At 37.3% G+C, this 16489-nt stretch overlaps 1 protein-coding gene and 1 non-coding gene across 2 annotated transcripts in view; one reads left to right on the forward strand and one right to left on the reverse strand.

Moving 5' to 3' along the window:
* Positions 1-16489, forward strand: part of SCEL (sciellin) — a 173704-nt gene that overhangs the window by 38800 nt on the left and 118415 nt on the right. The gene's annotated exons all lie outside the window — the stretch shown is intronic.
* Positions 15211-15317, reverse strand: LOC123613878 (U6 spliceosomal RNA). The gene has a single exon (XR_006721310.1). It is a non-coding gene; the product is annotated as a U6 spliceosomal RNA (small nuclear RNA).

Raw genomic sequence — 16489 nt, forward strand, 5'->3', positions numbered from 1 at the left:
TCTAAAATAGTGCTTAAAGAGTAAGCTCTCTCAGCCACAGGGCTGGGACAGTTGAAAGACACATTCAGAGATTTAGCCTTACAACAATTTTGTAACCTTCCCTTGTCTCTTATATGGAAATTCCAACTTCAACTAACATAGGAGGCTAAGTAGAAAATCTCTTTGTTGACCCCTGACATGTGGAATAAAAGTTATTATGATAAGAAGAGTCCAGTGGAAGCCCCTGGAATTCTTCCTAATAGTTTTCAAATAATACTATTCATTGATTAATTTATTAAACAACTTTTATTGATTGCCTGTTCTGTGTCAGACACTATGCAGTGGTAATTTATTAGTGAACAACAACAAAAAATTTCTTCCTTAGTGGAGCAAAAATCCTGAAGGAAGAAGACAAATTAATAAGTAAAATATATGGTATGTCAGATAGTGCCATGGGAAAAATGAATCGGGGATAGAGTGGTAGTGGAGGGATTGCTTTATTTCTCACAGAGTCAGCTGGGATTAGAATGGAGGGATTGAGGTCTGATGTGCGGTGACCAAGGTAAACATAGGAGGGATTAATGAAATAATACATTATACCAAATGCAAAAATTAATAAATAAAAAACCCAATTTTACATGGTAGAAGGAATCACAAGTCACCAGCAAGGACTTGATAGATGCAAGAGTGATGATTCCCTATCTGATCTTGTCTATGTGGCAGATGGGCATTGAAGAAAAAGTGTTCGTGTTGCTGTATCAGGATTTAAGCTAAGCATGCACATAGAGAATCCAGCTCATTGTGGGTGATCAGTCAATACCATACTATATCTTTGAGTTCTCGTCCTACCTGATACTGTAAACCTTCACATTGATAAATTTGGCATTAATTTAAAAGTGTTTAGCAGCTCAGCTGGTATCCATGGAGTGGTGCTAGAGAATCAAGTACTTTACAGTATTTGGATACTATCAGCCATAGCTTGATTGATTGTTACATTGTTTCATGAATGGCTTCCTTTTCCTCTGTTTTATCATCATTAATCAGTAGGGTAGCCTGCTGTGTGTTGCTGTCTAAACTGAAATTAAAATCTGTTTGTTCAGGATGGTTTAATGGAAGCTTAGTACAGTAAGAGAAGAATGATTTATGCAAAGATTTATCTTTCAGCACACTCGTTTTCAGAACCTCTCAGTTTGATTATATAGAGTGAAGCTTTTGTCCTTGAGCTGGGTAACTGGATTTGACTCCAAACATGAAAGTACAAAGAGAAGTTTTCCTCCTGTTTAATGTAGCTCTTTGCTAACAACATTAAGATAAATAACATTGGTTCACTTCTCTGCAAAATATGACTTGGCTGACTTATCTACACTAGTTTTATTTTTGTTATAAAAGTTGTTTCTTCTGTTATAAGAATATTTATTATAGTAAATCTGGAAAACTCAGGAATAGAATGTATTTACTTTCTATTGATACATGGCAAACTGCCACAGGTTTAGTAGCTTAAAACAACATACATTTATTATCTCACAATGTGTGTGGGTCAAGAGTCTGGGCACAGCTCAGCTGGGCCCTTTTCTTAGAGGCTGACTTCACAATGTCACTAGGGACTATGGTTTCATCTGAGGTTTATGTTACGATTCCAAGCCCAAGCGGTTGTTGGCAAAATTCATTTCCTGCAGCTGTAGAACTCACAGTGACTTACTTCTTCAAGCCACAGGAGTTTCTCCTTTCAGGGAAGATCTGGGCCCTCTTTCAGAGAACTCACATGGTTAGGCCAGGCCCACCCAGGATCATCTCCTTTTGGATGAACTCAAAATCAACTGGTGAGGGGCTTTGATTATTATAACTGCAAAAATCTCTTCACCTTTGCTATATAGTGTAACTTAATGTAAGGTATCCTATCATAGTCACAGATCCAGCTAACACTCAAGGGGAGAGGACTGTATACAATCATGGGTCATCTTAGAATTCCACCAACCACAGCAAAAATACTCAATCTGTAATAACAACCTCAAAATTTTAAGGTATTTCTTTCCTGTGTTTTTTTTCTGTGTAAAGTGTTCTTGACATAATTGTTGTTAAATTTTGCACAACAGTTTTCTAAACTTTTTATGATTGAAAGTTTCAGATATACACAAAAGTAAAAAGAAGGCTAAACTCCCATGAACCCATCATCCAGCTTCAACAATTATTATCCTTCTGCAGTGTATAACATTTTGAAGTTTACTCCTCTGTCATTATCATTTTAGCAATTTTCTCAATTTATTAAAAAAAATCTTCAAAACATAATTCATCTATTCATGAAATTAGCACATCTATTGAATGTTGACTATATACTAAGGTAGATTACTAAACAAAAGAGATAAGGCCGTGCCTTCAAAGAGCTTATTGTCAAAAAGTGTCTTGCCAGTAAAAAGGCGATTTCAATATAGTGTGATGTATGTTACCTGCAGTATGAGCTGAGAGTGCCAAGGGATGCATGGATACCAAACCCAGTTTTGAGGAGTCATAGGAGGTTCCATAAAGGAGAAATATATATGGCATATGGTATATATGGTATGCCATATATATTACCTTAAAATTTTTTTGTTGGCTGTTTCCTTATCTAGAACTTAAGCTTCATGGATTTTTGTTTTTGTTTTTGCTGCTGTACATGCAGTGTCTAGACTGTTGTCTGGCACATGGTAGGCAGTCAATAAATATTTGAAGGATGAATAAGGAGGACAGTAATTAGTCAAAAGGAGAGGAAACCATAAGGGTGATGGAGTGGGGTGTCCAGAGGCGGTGATTTCTGAAAAGTACAGAGTATGAGCAAATTTTTAGAGACAGGAGAGCAGGGCTCATATTATTATCAGTAGCAGTAGCAGCATTTTCCTCCTATACTGAATGAATGTCTCATAATTTACTTAATTAGTTCCCATTGTTGATTATTTAGTTTCAATTTTTTATTATATAATTATACATATTTTTGCTTATAAATCTTATACTTCTTAAATATTCTGTTAATAGACGAGTTCCAGAAGTGGAATGACTGGGACAGTAATATGAACATTTTAGAGACTTTTGATGTGTGTATCAACCAGGGTTCAGTCAAAGAACAGAGCCATAGAAAATAGTACATAAAGATTTATCACAGGGTATTTATCACAGGGAGGGGGAGAGTCTAGGTTGAGCTTCCAGGAATAATTCTCCAAATATTCATTTTTTTAAAAGGAGGTACTAGGTATCGAGCCCAGGACCTTGTGCATGCTAAGCATGCACTCTACCACTGAGCTATACCCACCCCCGTATTCTCAATGCCATACTTAAAACTGGGCCAACAAGAGGGCTGATGCCTGTTCTGGGAAATGGCCAGGAAGCCACCTGCTGAATTGAAACGTGGCCTCCACAGCTGCCATATGCAAAGGCACACTATGCCAGCTGAAGCCCATGCCAGCAAATGGTTGCCCATATTTGACACCTCTAAAAGGAAGTGAAGGAAGCTGGCAGTTCTCCTCACGCTGTCATGTTACACCCAAATGCCTCCACATCTGTGCTTGCCAGAAGCAATGCCACAGCAGCCAAGAATGGCTGTTGCCTCACGTCTGCTTTCCAGATCTCACCAAGGGCATTGACTTGTACCAACTCAAATCATACTAGAATCACAGCGACAAGGGACTCTGGAAAATAAATTTTCAGTTTGCAGGCTGTGGCAGTTTAGCAGGTTAGGAAGCTATTTTAATGAAGAAGGAGGCAGGAGTGTCTGCTGAGTACCAATCCACCACACCCACCAAAGTACATGCTGTCAAATTGCTTCTAAAAGAATTTGACAGGTTGTGGTCCTGTCAGGAAGGGACCTGATATGGGAAAGTGCCAGTTTGATAGCCCTGTACCCTATAGTTGTGTATAGTTTCCTAAAAAAAAAAGACCTTTGTAGGAAGTACATTTTTGGATGAATTAAAGTAGTACCATATTGCTTTTGGCATTGTTTGATTACTCATTAGGTTGATTACTTCCCCAAACATTTGATAACAAGTGTCATTTTTGTTTTTTGTTTTTTGTTTTTTTAGGTAACTAGTCATCTCTTTGCCACAAATCTATTAGGTTCTTAAAATATTTTTCCCAGTAAATTTATATATAGTCATACATCAGAGATAGCGTGGATTTGGTTCCAGACCATTATTGCTTTATTTATTCACAGTAAAGTGAGTATCACAAGGAAGCAAATCATATGTATTTTCAGGTTTCCCAGTGCACATAAAAGTTATGTTTATACTTTACTGTAGTCTATTAAGTGTGCAATAGCATTATGTCTGAAAAACCCCTTGTACATACCTTAATTAAAAAATACTTTATTGCTAAAAAATACTAACCATCATCTGAGCCTTCAGCAAGTTGTAATCTTTTTGCTGGTGGAGGGTCTTGCCTCGATGCTGATGGCTGCTGACTGATCAGGGTGGCAACTGTCGAAGGGTGGGGTAGATGTGGAACTTCTTAAAGACAACAATGAAGTTTACCATGTCAATTGACTCTTTCATGAGCAATTTCTCTGTCACATACAATGCTGTTTGATAGCATTTTGCCCACAGTCGAACTTCTTTCAAAGTTGGAGTCAATCCCCTCAAACCCTGCTGCTGCTTTATGAACTAAGTGTATGTACTATTCTAAATCCTCTGTTGTCATTTCAACAGTCTTCACCAGGAGTAGATTCCATCTTGTGAAACCACATTCTTTGCTCATCCATAACAAGCAACTCCTCATCTGTGGAAGTTTTGTCATGAGATGGCAGCATTTCAGTCACGTCTTCAGGCTTCACTTCTAATTCTACTTCTCCTGCTCGTCCACCATATCTGCAGTTACTTCCTCCACTGAAGTGAACCCCTCAAAGTCATCCATGAGGGTTGGAATCAATTTCTCCCAGACTCCTGTTAATGTTGATATTTTGACCTGTTAACGATCATGAATGTTCTTAACGGCATCTAGAATGGCGAATGCTTTCCAGGAGATTTTCTATGTATTTTGCTCAAATCTCTCAAAGAAATCACTGTCTATGGCAGCAATAGCCTTATGAGATGTATTTCTTAAATAATAAGACTTGAAAGTCGAAGTTACTCCTTGATTCATGGCCCACAGTGGATGTTGTGTTAACAGGTGTGAAAACAACATTAATCTCGCTGTACATCGCCACCAGAGCTCTTGGGTGACCAGGTGCCTTGTCAGTGAGCAGTCATATGTTGAAAGGAATCTTTTCTTTAGAGCAGTTGGTCTCAACAGTGGGCTTAAAATATTCCGTAAACCATGTTATAAACAGATATGCTGTCATCCCGGCTTTGTTGCTCTGTTTATAGAGCACAAGCAGACTAGATATATCATAAACCTAGGGGCCCTAGGATTTTCTACATGCTGGATGAGCATTGACTTCAATTTCAAGTCACCAGCTGCATTAGCTCCTAACAAGAGAGTCAGCGTGTCAGTTAAAGCTTTGAAGCCAGGCATTGACTTCTCCTCTCTAGCCTTGAAAGTCCGAGGTGGCGTCCTTTTCAAATATAAGGCTGCTTCATCTACACTGTTAATCTATCTTAGGTTAATCATCTTCATTAATGATCTGAACTAAATCTTCTGGATAACTTGCTGCAGCTTCTACATCAGCACTTGTGGTCTCATCTTGCAATTTGATTTTATGGAGATGACTTCTTTCCTTAAACCTCATGCACCAATCTCTGCTAGCTTCGGACTTCTCCTTCAGCTTCCACACCTCCCTCAGTCTTCGTAGAATTGAAGAGAGTTAAGGCCTTGCTCTGGATTAGGCTTTGTCTTAAGGGAATGTTGTGGTTGGGGTGATCTATCCAGACCACTACAATTTTCTTAAAAACAGCAATAAGGCTGTTTCATGTTCTTCTCATTCATGTGTTCACTGGATTAGCATTTTTAATTTCCTTCAAGAACTTTTCCTTTGCATTCACAACTTGGCTGACTTGTGCAGGAGGCCGAGCTTTTGTCCTATCTCAGCTTTTGACATGACTTCCTCACCAAGCTTAATCATTTCTAGCTTTTGATTTAAACTGAGACATGTGTGACTCTTCCTTTCACTTAAACACTTAGAGGCCACTTTAGGGTTATTAATTGGCATGATTTCAATATTGCTCTGTCTCAGGGAACAGGGAGGCCGGAAGAGAGGCAGAGAGATGGGGAACAGCTGGCCGATGGAGCAGTCAGAACACACACATTTATTAAGTTTACTGTCTTATATAGGTACAGTGGTGCCCCCAAACAATTACAATAGTGACATCAAAGATTAATGATCATAGATCACTATGCAAACATAATAATAACAGAAAAGTTTGAAATATTGTGAGAATTACTGAAATGTGATACAGAGACACAAAGTGAACAAATGCTGTTGGAGAAATGACACCAGTAGACTTACTCTACATGAGGTTGTCACAAATCTTCAATTTGTAAAAAAAAAAAAAGCCATATCTGAGAAGTGTAATAAAGCAAAGCACAATAAGATGTGAAAGTATTTTTTATTGTGATAAATATATATATAACAGAATTTACCATTTTAACCATTCTTAAATGCACAGTTCTGTGGCATTAAATGCATTCACATTGTTGTTCAGTTAAATATGCACATGCTTCAAAAGTATTAACTCTTTACTGAATTTGTTGCAAACGTTTTTCCAAATTTGTCATTTAATTGTTTGACATACAGTGTTCAAATGATTTTCTGTCAGTATTTCCAGCACTTCTATTCTTTCTTCTTCTTTTTTTAATGGTTTAATTTTTAAATTTAAATCTTTATACTATTTTGAACATTTTATCTATGATATAGCCGAAGTTCTGTTTATTTGTATATAAATATAAAAATGTATAATTATATTTTAAGCCAAGTTGACTATTTTAAATATAGCTTTATAATATATTGAAACATCTTATAGCATTCATCATTGTTTTCAAAATTGTCTTTGGTCTGCTTACTCACCCTGAGATAAAATTTTCTCGGTTACCTGTCATTTTGCTTATGCTGCATAAACACTGCATGTGCTGATGCTAATCTGTAATTTTACAAATCTCCATTTATCCGTACAACTGTTTAGACTGAATATTTTCTTTAGCATTTGGAATAGATTAGCAAACATTAGGGAATATATATGTTCTAACAAAGGGTCAAAGAGCTTTATTCTGCAGTTTTTCCGTTCAGTTCTCTGAGAAGTTCGGAGAAGACTCTCAACAGTATTTTATAAGGCAATTGCTTACAGGGTGGGTAGTTATGAACTGTTATTCTTTTCTTTTCTTTCTGTATAGCTACTGTTTTTAGTTTGTATTTTTAGCATTATGGTTCCTTGAATCCAGCCTATTGGGGCTTCTGTGTTAGATAGGACTGGGATGTTATTTGGAACATATGTACAAACAAAGTATAGCCAACACTTTATTTTAGGGTGAAACCTAATCTGCTTTTAATTAAAAATTCATATTATAACTGATCTTTTTTTGCAGTCACAAAAAGCTTATGACACGACATGAATAGATTGTCTGGTGGGGGTGCATAAGGCAGGGAGACATGAGCAAAGAATTTTTTGGTTTCATAAGACATGCATGTAAGCAATTCATTTAAAAAATTTGTATGGGATTTAAATTTTTATAGATGTGATCTCATATTTGAATGGAGAGAAACACTCATTTATTTATTCAGTACACATGTATTTGTTGGGTGCTAGTAGGTGGTAGCACATAGCACAGCAAGAAAGGAACACTGTGGCTGGAAGACAGCGGGCAAGGAGACATTGGATTTCAGGATGCTCATTATTCGGTTAAATGTCATAAAATGAGAATTTAGTGATGGCTTCATGAAAATAAATTTTTATTTGTTTTAAGTGCTTTAACTGAAGCAGCAGCCAAAAATATATCAGATTTTTATAAAACTAGACAAATCCATTACCCTAGCCTGGGCTCTTGTACAACACCTCACTTCATATTGATTATTCTTTTTCATCTTTTTCCTTCCTCTGCATTGAGATAGCGCAGACACACACACACACACACACACACACACACACACACACACACACACACACACACACACATTTTATTATGCAGCCCTCCCCATACCTTTCCCGCCTCTCCATTGAGGCCGGGTGTTCCATTCACCCTGGTTCAAGTTGTATGTTAAATAAACACGATGCTACCTCCCCTTATGTCCCTGCTTATGCTTTATTTCTTCAGGAAGTTTTCATGATTTACTGTCAACAGTTTTGAGTTTATTCAGTTTAACTCTAATCTCATGATACTCTTGAACTTACACATACTTCTTTGTGTGCATATTTCTGTACCGTCTCTTCCGTATTGGGATCATTAATCTGTACAAGAGCCAGTCTTTACCTCAGACAAGAAATAGACAGTAATATAACTTTTAGTCCCTTTGGATACTGTATTTAGAAAGTACCAAAATGAGTCATATTATTTTATTTTGGGCTCTCTCATTTACAAGGAACAGACGCACTAAGCTGTCCTATGTAAGGACATAATCAGGAATTCATGGGCATCTCAGAAGAGGAGTAAAATATAGCTGGGATGCCTCTTGTCAGTCATTGCTCTCTCTCCACCTGCTCTTGAGTCATTCTCTCTTGTGACTTGCTGCTTCTATTTGCATGTGTGTCATCATCTATGATCTTCTCCATGTCTGTACACGAAGCTGCCTTTATGTGAAATCAATCTGGCAGCAAAGCATGTGGCTTGGGTTTCAGTCTTGTTCTCCCAGCTAGTAATCTTACTGGCTATGTGACCTTGGACAAGTTTCTTAATTCCTCTGTGCCTCAGGATTCTCTTCAGCGAAATGAAGTGGTGGGGAGTTGTTAGCAACAGTAATAACTTCACAGGGTAAATAAACTAAGAATGTGAAACACATAGCTAGTATCATATAAATGATGGCTCTTATTATTTATGCATTCTATTTTCATTTCCTCATAACTTCAGCTTGCCAGTGGGGCATCATGGCTGTCCTGATACTTTCTACAGGATAGCCCTGGCTTTGCAACTAACTCAGTCCCATATTCTCAAAGAAGGAATCTCTTTGGCTCAGCTCATCTTTTTAGGCTGGGCCTTATTGACATCGGTTCCTAGCAGACTGGTGGATTGGCTGACATTTAGACAAGTGCCTTGCTCTGTCCAATCCCATGTACAAGGGGTTGGGAATGGAATCCCACATACACAGAATGGCTGCTGTCTCTCACCAGATATGGTCGGTCAGTTTCCCAGTTTCCAGCAGAAGAGAGAATGGGCAACAGACACCATAAAACTTGCATTGGCCAAAGATTTAAGTGAATATATTTATGGAAACATTGATTGGATTTTTAGTGAGTTTTATAAATTGAATCAAGATTTTCATTGACTTTAAAGATATAATTTATGGACTACTTTTTACTATTACAAACACGGACCCTTTAAATCTGGTAAAGACATGACACCTCTGTGTAATAGAAGGAGCATGAAGTTTGGAGTCAGGTTATCTGGATGCATTCTGGTTCCTTCCTCATCCACTGGTTAATCCTGGGCAATCATGGTATCTCTCTGAGCATCCCTTTCTTCACTGCAAACAGGGACAAAATATAATCCATCTCACAGATTGTAAAATATCAATTATTATTATAAATATAACTTTATAAGGAGTAGCTTCTCTGAATAGTGCCTTTGCTTAAAGCCTCAGCATCAGAGCTTGGATACAGTATGTCATGATCACAATAGATAAAAAGTCTTTTTAATGTCTGTATTTGCCAGATTCAAAAGGCTAGCAGTACAGAGAAAAAAAAAATCAATGGTAGAGTGAAGATAACAATGAAGTATAAGTGATATGGAAGAATAGCGGCTCAATACTAAGCTGGAAATAATAAAATTCCAGCAGTTTCCTTAGATCAAGGTCTTGGGCCTCATAAAAGAGAAAAGGAAGCCATTTCAAAAATTTTGAATGTATTATTGTGCTCAGGTATAGCAGGGCTCACTCTTACTAACCTCATTTTAAAAATTGCAAAACTAACTTACTTTCTAACGTTCATATTGTATATCGGTAGCTCAAGCACGGTCACACACAGGATTCTGATGAAAGATCACCTTGGTTGAATGTCCGAAGAGTGTCCGACAGAATGTCTGAAAATACTCTTCAAATAGACTAATAAGTTCCGAATTATTGGTTTTCCTTGAGAAGACACATTTTAGCTAGGCTGAGGAGTTGGGTCTTGTGAGAGATAGAATTATCTGATAAATGCTAACAACTTTCATTTCACAAATATTCCTGAGGGAATGGGATATATTTGTAGAACTAACTCAGGTTAAGTCAGACTACCTGTGTTTGGATTCCAGTTTCACAATTTACTAGGTCAGCAATTCACAGTTTCATCTTAAATGGCGATAATAAAGATAACTTGTAGTCATGTAGTTCATAGGTTTGAATGAGCTAATACATATAAAGACTGTATAAGTATCAACTCCTGTTATATTAATGAGACAACAAGTCTGGAGAATGGAATCGTATCTTAGTAAGGTGTGTATATGTGTGTCTGTGTGTGTGTAGGGACAGCCAAAAGATATCATAAAATCATTAGGACTGAAAATAGTGTGAGTGCTAGAAAATAATATGAAGAACCGACCCAGAGGGTGGTGGTTGTCAGTTGTTAATTTTCCTTCTTTCACGGTTTTGCAGAGTATCATTCAGCCACTGATGAAAGCACTTTTATTACTGTGTGAATGCCAGAGAAAGATTAATATAAACATTCTCTCTCATCTTAATGGTCCACTAACCATTTTGTTCGTCAGTAGGAGAGTTTTTGGTCCCTAGTTAGTTATTTTTTTTTCCTTCAGTTTCATTGATTTTATTAAACTTTTTGTACTGAGCAATAGGGGTTTACAGATTGTTCAGTGTCTATGTCTATGTAAGAAAATTTGGTGACTGTGACAGTTTCTCAAAGAAGTAAACATAAAGCAAGCATGCTTTATGCTGGGAATGTTAATTTCACCGTTCAGCTTGTATGTTGCATTCAGCCGAATGTTAGGTGGCTGACACGGATGATCTCAGAAGTGATTTCCCACAGATTTACCCTCATTTCTACCACTTTCTCTGTTGATAGTCGCTGAAACCACTTAGCAGCAGTACTTTTCCCTTGATGTGACTTTTGCAAAGACGGTGGCACAGTGAATTACTCAGAGTTGGGTTTGGTGGCAACTATCAATAAAACTCAAATGACAGAGCCTTAATTAAGGAAGTTCACTTCTCTCTCCCGTTAATGCCTGGCTGTAGGCATTCCATGGCTCTACTGGCAGGCAGCTCTGCTACTTAAAGTGCTCCAGGACCTAGGCTTCTATCCAGGTTTTCTTTCATCCATGGTCTCCATTTCTCAAGCCATGCCAGTATAGCACCATGCAGACATTGGGAATGAGGAAATGGAGAAAGGCATGTTCCCATCATTTACAGACACTTCCTGGTGCTTCACCCAGTATTCTGCTCACATCCCACCAGCCAGAACTTAGTCACAGGGCTATGCCTATCTGTAAGGGAAACTGAGAGCTACGCTCTTTATTGTGTACAGTGGATGTGCCCAGGAAGAAGGGAGACCAGTTAGTTATTTGGGGACAAATAGCAGCCTTTGCCATCCTGTGTCTAGGGCAGCTATGAGTCAACCTGTAAAATAAGACACGATGTAAAATGCACTTAAATGTTCATTTAAGTATTTCAGCAACATCTCCAATTGCTTGGTTTCTTAAAACATAGTATTTAATTAATTATCACAAAAGAAGCTCTTTTATTTCAATCAGTGAATTAGAAGTTCAGGCGAAGAAGATATAATTTTAATGATCTGCTTGGCTTCCTAAACCCATATTTGTTAAACTCCCATAGCAGATTCCCCAAAGGATCAGGTGCGTGCCTGATTGAAGATTGATTTCAATCTGGGTTGGAAGAAATTTAAGAAAATCTGGTTCTATGGTGTGGATTCTCAGTGTTAGGTCACGTGCTGTGAACTTCCCTTTACTTTATTCTAAACTTTGACTTTTTTTTTCAAACAAGCCCTTGCCTTAAACTTCATTAAATGGGTCCTCTAGGGCCAAAGTCCACCATTCCTGTGGGGGACAATGCCCTAAGTCTTTCTCTGAGGTTCTGTCAGCATCTGCACCTGATGTCTACCACATCCAGCTTTATGTCCACTGGAGTCCCCAGTACTGTGTCCTTGGTACTGAGACACTCACCACTGAACCCTTATGCCACTCTGGGCTTCTGGGCACTGCCTGGAGCTTTCTGGACCACTTGTCCCCCTGGGATGTCTTTATCCTGTGAGTTTCTGCCTCCCTATTCCAGCCTCTTCCAGAAAGCCTCTATCTTCATATGCCTAATGATCCAGATTAAAGTGAGAGATTTCATGAATAAGCCTTATTTGCATGATGTAAAAACAAAACAAAACAAATGTACTTATATGCTTGTCATTGTAGAGATAGAATAGTTGGCAGTGGGAGGGCACTGCTTATGGTAGCTGCAGCTACAAATTAAATTTGGAGCTGATAGGTGCACAGTGTCAGAATCACCATCACGTAAATTAAAATCAGGTACCCTTGAGGTTATCAGTGGTCCAGTCCAGGACGAGCAGCATCACTTCCCCTAGGAAGCCAGAAATGCCTTCTTGGCTTGAAAATGGCTTATAAAGATGACCGTCTAACTTGCTCTTTACAAATATTCAGAAGAAAACATACTCCTTTCTTTCAGAAAAGGATCTCTCAGGGCATAGTGAGCAAGAGCTTGGGCTTTGGATTCAGGCAGATCTCGGGGAACTCTGACTCTCTCATTTACCAGCTATGTTACTTTGGGAAAGCTGCATCATCTCTAAAATGGGTGTAATAGTGGTACTTACAGGATTATCGTGAAGAGAAAGGAAGAAATTTGCTTAAATACTTGGTGTACTATTTACACATTGTATGCCCTTAATAAATACCAGCTTAACAAACAAGGAAGATAGTACTATAACTACAACTTCATTGCTGTCTTTAAGAAGAGCAGGTGGGGAATCACACATTAGATTAAAAAAATTAGTATGATCCTCCATATGCTATATTCCAATATGGAAAATATGATATGGAAAATCAGAATTCTTTCCCCCCCAAGTTTTATTGAGATATAATTAACATACAGCACTATGTAAGTTTAATGTGTACAGCATAATGATTTGAGACATATATAATATATGTATATGTATTGTGAAGTGATTACCACAATAAGTTTAGTTAACATCCATCATCTCATATAGATTACCAAAAGAAAAAAGAAAAAGAAAAAAACTTTTTGTCCTTGTGATGAGAACTTTTAGGGTCTACTCTCTTGACAGCTTTCATATATAGCATACAGCAGTGTTAACTGTAGTCATCATGTTGTACATTACATCCCTGGTAATTATTTATCTTATGACTGGAAGTTTGTACCTTTTGACTACCTTCATCCAATTCCCTCTCCCCTAAAACTCTGCGTCTGGTCACCACAAATCTGATCTCTTGGAAATATCATGATTTGTAGCATGTTCTACCATTATACTGTATGAAACTCCATTATTGTGGTTATATTTTAGTTTTATGAGTGGTAAGAAATTGAGGGACTATGCCAGGCTCAAAAAGGAAACCAGAGGGAGGTGTCCTGGAGTATTTGCATAATTATTACTCCACCTAAACCCCAATTCTAATCTCCAAAATCTTACTTTAAGCCTGTTGTGATTGCTTTGATTTCTGGTACAACTGGCAATTACCATACCTGTTTCAAGCTGGTGAAACCTGAAAACATCTTGCTCCATTTGACAAAGCAGAGAGATGGAGTTCTTACCTGGTATTTCAAACAGGTATCAGGTGAAGCTCTGTGATGTACAGAGCAGTCTGTGGATACTAAGATCTGCCTCCCCTAGGACCCTGTTAGAAATGCAGAATCTTCAGCCCCACCCCAAACCAGCTGAATTAGAATCTGCTTTCTTTTTTTTTTTAATTGAAGTATCGTTATGCACAGGTGTACAGCAAAGTAATTCAGTTGTATATTTTTTTCGGATTATTTTCCATTATAGATTATTATAAGATATTAAATATAGTTCCCCATGTTAATACTTGTTGCTTATCTGTTTTATGTATGGCCACTTGTATCTGTTAATCTCATTCTCCTCATTTAGCCCTCTCCCCTCTTTTCCCCTGTGATATCTGCAAGTTTGTTTTCTATGCCTGTGAGTCTGTTTTGTATATAGATTTGTTTGTATTTTTTATATTCCACATATAAGTGATACCATATAATACTTATCTTTCTCTGACTGACTTAATTCACTTAGTATGGTACTCTCGGTCCATCCACGTTGCTGCAAGACCCCAGAGAAGCACTGATGTGAAGGATATTTATCATGTATTTTTTTTACATTTTAGAAATAGTTAGGCCAGGGTAATGGATCTCATCTGTTTCAACCAATTTGTTAAAAATTGTGTGCTCCCTAAATACAACACAGAAACAGACTCATATATGTAGAATACAAACTTGTGGTTGCCAAGCGAGAGGGGAGTGGGAAGGGACAGACTGTGAGTTCAAAATTTGTAGATACTGACAGGCATATGCAGAATAGATAAACAAGATTATACTGTATAGCACAGGGGAATATGTACAAGATCTTGTGGTAGCTCACAGCCAAAAAAAAAGTGACAATGAATAGTATGTTCATCTATAACTGAAAAATTGTGCTCTACGCTGGAACTTGACACAACATTGTAAAATGACTATAACTCAAGAAAAAAAATGTTAAAAAAATCTGTATGCTCCCTAATTCTGTCTTCTCTCCCATTCATTAGTCGTGACCTTCTGTCTTGGCTTTAGTGAGAAAACATCACTGTTTAAATTACTGTAACCTGAATTTTGTTCCTCCTCTTGGCTTGAGTTGGAGTAGTGGTAAAGCCCACAAGCTTTGGGTTCAGAAAGATGGGGATTAAGTTCCATCTCTGCCATTTACCTCTCTGAAAACTAGAGTAAATCAGCTTTCTCATCTATTATGGGCATAATTCTTTATTTAAAAAAATTTTTAATTGAAGTATAGTTGATTTAAAATGTATTAGTTTCTGGTGTACAGCAAAGTGATTCATATATATATATATATATATATATATATATATATATATATATTCTTTTTCAGATTTTTTTCCGTTATAGGTTATTACAAGATATTGAATATAGTTCCCTGTGCTATAGAGTAAGGCCTTGTTGTTTACAAAAATATGGAATACTTCATGAGTTTGTGTGTCGTCCTTGAGCAGGTGCCTTGCTAATCTTCGCTGCACAGTTGCAGTTTTAGTATATGTGCTGCCAAAGCGAGCACATAATGGGTATAATATTAACGGTTCTTTTCCCTTTCCTATTTAATCTTTCAATGACTTTCACAGCTTTGGGGTCAGATAAGGCTCTGCATACTTAGACCAGCCTATACATGAGTCAGAATATTTAGAATTTATGCAATTTAAACTTTCCTGTTAGTTTCTGTTTTTAAGGTAAGGACAGATTTTTCCATTTTTCATTGCTCAAGCCCTACTTACATTGATTCAGCCAAACTGAGTGCCCTGCATGTACTCAGCACTGTCCTGGTGATAGGGACACAATACAGGGCAGGGCATTGGAAGCCATTACTCTCACGGAGCTTACACCCTAGAAATAATTGTGCAAACTGTAAATATGTTTGCAATATTTTATTACAACATTCGCTTTCCTTTTCTATTTCAGGCAAATCTCTATAGAGCATGGTTCACTGTATTTCTACAAATTTTCTTTGAGTCACAAACGTAAAACCTGAAGACAAAAAATATGCTGCCACTATTATTATTATTATTTAATTCAAATAATCCATAGGATTTGTGAGAGCTGTGAAGTTTTGAAATCAGGAATAAATGAAACACAGGGGCAATGCTGAGCGTTTCCAGAATCTTCCTATTACTATATGGAACAACTTAGGGACGCCAAACATTGTTTAACTTATAACGTCCCAGATCTTAAGGATCCAGAAAAGACTAACTTAACTTATACTCATTCAGCTCTGCAAGTAAATACTAAATGTACACCAGCACTCAAAATACATATATTTTGTCTTTACAAAGATAATTCAAGTACATAAAATGGGCATTTATCACTTTTGTTTTTTTTTTTATTCTAACAATGGCTGGCTCTTAAAAACTATCGCACACACATTTCATGTATATATTTTAAAATCAAGTATTACTTCACCAAATACTTTGATTACATTTACTGAGAACCAGTGGCTTTTTTTTTTTCTTTCAATAAGAATAATCCTTAGTTTGAAATTTGGTTGGATGAGGCTAGTTACAAGTTCAAGTTCAAACATTATAATTACATCTCAATATCTCAATAAACAATCACGGGGGTAGTACGTAGACAACGAAGCTTCCTTCACCTGAATTTTTTCTCCATTTGAAGATGGAAACGGACAAGCAGATGGGAGGGCGTAAGACTGGGAAGGCTTAATGACACTTGTTACATCAA

Source organism: Camelus bactrianus, chromosome 14 (assembly GCF_048773025.1).
Source record: "Camelus bactrianus isolate YW-2024 breed Bactrian camel chromosome 14, ASM4877302v1, whole genome shotgun sequence".
Classification (NCBI taxonomy): domain Eukaryota; kingdom Metazoa; phylum Chordata; class Mammalia; order Artiodactyla; family Camelidae; genus Camelus; species Camelus bactrianus.